Here is a 4680-nt window from a genome sequence, read left to right on the forward strand (position 1 = left end):
ATTTAGGTAAGTCATTCCTCCTCTCTTGGGAAGGTATAAGGGGGTGAGCAAGAAGCCAGGACTGCTAACTCTTGCTATAGTGCCTCTACATGAAAACATGAAGCCAAGGGAAAGAGGTCTCTCACTAAACATGGCTTTAAAAGCAGGATAAAAGCAGCCCTGTTCAAATGGTCAATGCAGATGATCATATTTTGCCTGATGCAAAACAGGCGGAGACCTCTGAAAGTATGGATTCTGTCTCTTTTGCCTCCTCTGACTTTTCTTGTCTAAGTGAGGGATTTCCTCAGGACTTTTCTTGTCTCTCTTCTTTATGTGATCTGCTTTGTCAAGCTATCTAGTCTTAATGTAATGCTTTCAGAGGCATCACCTTCAAATCCACATTTGCTTTGCCCTCTGTCCTGAGCTTCATTCAGTTCTGTATTTCAGTTTTATCCCCTACCCCTCAATTTTCTTGAAAGACCCTAAATCCAGTATATTTCTGCTTCAGCCACACTCCTGTCATGGTGTGAACAAATTTCCATTCAAGTTGCCAAGCAATGAGGGGTATGTTGTGAGAAGAATGCACGTGAGAACCTGGTGAAAACAAATATCAAGGCTTCAAGAAGAGCAGGGACAGGAGGATGGAACAAGACTTGAATGGCTTTTGTTTTAAATTTTCAAAGCACCTGTTTCTTGAGTGCTTACTATGTGCTGAACAAGAAAGGAATCCCAAACACCCTGTGAAGGGCCTCAGCTGTAGCTGTTGGGAGATTTCTACTCTAGTGATTCAGTCTTCACAGGACTCACTTTCTGTGTGTTTTGCTTCCTTCTGTTGTAACTGCTGGCATAAGTTTTCTCTCCGTCTCACGGCTTTCGCTTCTTCATTTTACTTATGCTTTGTGGTTCTTCTCAAGTTGATGACCGTTCTTGGCATCCTTTCAGGGTCACCTACATTTAACAGCCTTATTTCCTTGCATGTGTATTTCTCTCCAGATTCCCAAGATAAGTATTTGATTGGCTGTGCTCAGGTTTTAGAGGCAGGGCTGCTCATAGGTCCCTGATGACACTATAGGTTGGCTGCGTCTGGATCAGATATTAACACAAGTTTAACCAGTTATGATTGGAGGGGTTATGTGGTCCCCAAGGGCTGCCTTTTACCCCTTTTGCAAGCCCCTCATCAGGGCAAGCACAATGACCAGCACAGGCCCATCGCTTCCCCAAAGGGAAGCTCAATCTTTCCCTTTGGTTAAAGGAACAACCGTCTTGCTTTCCAGTTAGTTGGGAAACCTAGTCTCATATTTGAATCCATTTTTCTCTTGATTTCCAATTTGTACCTGCCAAGTCACATTGATTCTTTGTAGACTGTCAGTCAGCTCAGGCTTCCATACCAAAATACCATAGATTGGATGGCTTAAACAACAGAAATTCATTTCTAATGGCTCTGGAGGCTGGAAAGTCAAAAATCAAGATGCCAGCATGGATGGTTGGGTCCTGATGAAGGCTCTCTTCCTGGCTTGCAGATGGCCACCTTCTCCCTATATCCTTACATGGCAGAAAGAAAGAGAGAGCAAGCTTTCTGGTGTCTCTCTCTCTCTTTTTTTTATGTTTGTTTATTTTTGAGAGAAAGAGAGAGACAACGCAAGTGGGGGAGAGGTAGAGAGAGAGGTAGACACAGAATCTGAAGCAGTCTCCATGCTCCAAGTGGTCAGCACAGAGCTCGACACGGGGCTCGAACTCACGAACCACCACGAGATCATGATCTGAGCCCAAGTCCAATGCTTAACCTCTTAATTGACTGAGCCACCCAGGCGCCCCCTGGTGTCTCTTCTTATAGAGGCACTAATCCCATCACGAGGGCCCTACCCTCATAATCTCATCTAACCCTTATTACTTCCTCTCCCAATACCATCAGGGGGTAGGCTTCAATGTCTGAATTTGCGGGCACATTCAGTCCATAACTTGGACTATTATCTGTTCCCTTGTCTTAATTCTCACTGTAATTGTTCACATCCAGAAACTCCTTATGCCTTTCTTAGACCCTTACAATAAATAACCTTTTAACATATTTTTCCCATTTCTGCTGATTTCACATCCTGCTTTCATACGTTCTCTTTTCTTTACATTTATTTATTTTTGAGAGAGCACAAATGGGGGAGGGGCAGAGAGAGAGGTAGACACAGAATCTGAAGCAGGATCCAGGCTCTGAGCTGTCTGCACAGAGCCCAACACAGGGCTTGAACTCACAAACTGTGAGATCATGACCTGAGCCGAAGTCAAATGCTTAACTGACTGAGCCACCCAGGCGCCCTTCCATACTAACTTTCTTAAAGTTCATCTTTTATCATGTCCCTCTGCTGCTCAAATAACTTCAATAGCTGCCTGAAATTAATTGAATAAAGTTCAAATGTCTTCATTTGTCATTGAAGGCCCTTCATTGAAGGGCGATGGATGCTTTTAATATGTTTTCCAATCATTTTCCATCTTGAGTCTGTGTTTCTTAAAGTGTAGTCCTCAGGACACCTGACCCAGATGTACTTGGATGTTGTTGAAAGTAGTTTCTTAAGAGCCTCCCTAGAAACAGGGAATGATATCTCTGTGAGTGGGGCCCAGGAATCTGTATTGAAGACAGGAATCCTAGTTGATTTTTTTATATATTAAACTTCAGGAGAGTGTACCCAGTATGGTCAGTGAGGATAAGGAGAGTCCTCATTTTTGTGGATACTTTGAAAGGAGAGATCAGAATGTTTTTTATGGAGTAATGTAGAGATTACGCTCCTCTGGTGGTCACAGCATAATTAAAAATGGCCAGTTCATCCTCTGTATCAAGTGGCTGGTGATTCTAATTTTTTAAGGCAGTGATTTTCTTTTCTCTTCTTTTCTCTTCTCTTCTCTTTTTTCTTTTCTTTTCATCTTGTCTTTTCTTTCTTTTTATAAGGCAGAGGTTTTCAAGCTGTGCTCTGAGGAGCACTCAGAGGCCCCACAGAAAGTGAGGGGCACCTGAGTAGATGGGCTTCATAGCTTCATTTTCTCCTCTTTCACTAAAATAATTCCACTTTTATCTGTTTTACATTTTCAGATTCTAAGGTTATATATACATATATTATGGGGGTGTTGCCATTTATTTATGACAAATATTCCACGTCCGTGATCTTCTCCAGGAAACAATGCCATCAACCTTGGCCAGTCAGAGGATAGAGTCATTGGACTCACCCATCCTACTAATGGCCCCACATGTAGTGTAGGTTTTAAACTGATGGTTGAACCTGCCTGTAACCCTGTGACTACATTCATCTGGATGGACATGTGGTGCTTGGCAGTGATGATGGTGGTTGCTGGTGGAGCATTTCCGTGGCCAGTACAGGTCCATGAGCTTGTGTGCATAGGTCTGCATGTCAAGAGCGCACCTGCTGCCACTGCCACGAGAGCGGGTGCAGAAAGAAAAGTAAGACATATTTGAAAGAAATGTTCTGGTTTAAGGTCTTCTAAGTATCTGTTCTGGTTTTAATCACATGTTTTACTCTTCCAACTTTCAAGCCATTTGAGAACTAAGTGCAATAGTTTGATGGAGATAGAAAAAAAAATCAGCTTTATCATTGGTAAAGCTCAACTGGGAATTGCAGCCTGGATCCATGGCAACAATCAGGTTTTCCAATATCATCCCTCCAAGACTCAACTTTAGGACAACTCACCCCAGGGAGTAATACCTTTCCTTGATAGTCCTCAGCTTTTTGACCTTTTATTAATTCTTAGGGTTTTCCACGGGCAGTGTGGCAAATTTCCTTGGTAGAGGAGATGGTCAGTTTCTCCAGATGGTCTTGCTTCTTCCTTCTTAAGAGCAGACTTCTAATTCCAGCCACAACTTCCCTGAGAATCATGTGGATTTTCTTTTGCTGTGAGAAGGCTCTGAAATGGGACAGAAGAGGAGCACAAATTAAAAGATCAGCACAGCTGCTCTGCATTCTTGCCTGAAAATGAGTCCCCATTCTATTTCTTATTTCAATTTATGCCCAGCTATGTTAGAGAATATCAGAAATGAGCACAGATGACAACATAAAATTTCCAAATAATATACTATCAGCAATATAAAAACAGCCCCCAGATCAAAAGTCTAATAACTAAATTTTCTTTCCTTTATATAAATTTAAGCACAAAGAAATTAGAGCTCTTACTAACTTGTCATTCCATTCAGTTTCAGAGAGGTCTCACTCAGACTCTGGGTAGAATCAAGTTCTTTACCATTGGCAGCTTTGGCATTTCCCACTGGAATGGATATTGTTCACTGTGAGAGTTATCAGCACTGCAAACTAAGTATTTGCTCTTTAATGGCCTGTGATTGGATTTTACTTCACTACTGCCTTTGAAATTAGGCCTTGTCATATGACTCACACTGACCAGTGAAACGTGAGTTGAAATGATGTGTTACCTCCTGGTGGAAAATTTATGAGCCAGTGTGCACTTTGCTTAGCTCTATACTTCTTCCCTGGCACGTGTGGAAGTATTGGGTTGAGAAGGAACATGCAACAGATGAGGTCTCTTGTTTATTATAAGCAGAATCCCCTTGCTGACTTATAATAGACATGTAGTGTGGACTGAAAAATGAATTGTCATTGTTATCAAAATTGTGTTTTGGAATTGTTTGTTTCTGTGTAATAACCTAGTTCATAATGACTGATGTACTCTCTCAGGATACTAAAACTGAAT

At 41.8% G+C, this 4680-nt stretch overlaps 1 pseudogene; it reads right to left on the minus strand.

The window, feature by feature from the left end:
* Nucleotides 1-3097: 3097 nt before the first annotated feature.
* Nucleotides 3098-3370, minus strand: LOC131483787 (small ribosomal subunit protein eS21-like; annotated as a pseudogene).
* Nucleotides 3371-4680: the final 1310 nt, after the last annotated feature.

This window comes from Neofelis nebulosa, chromosome 8, assembly GCF_028018385.1.
Source record: "Neofelis nebulosa isolate mNeoNeb1 chromosome 8, mNeoNeb1.pri, whole genome shotgun sequence".
NCBI classification, from domain to species: domain Eukaryota; kingdom Metazoa; phylum Chordata; class Mammalia; order Carnivora; family Felidae; genus Neofelis; species Neofelis nebulosa.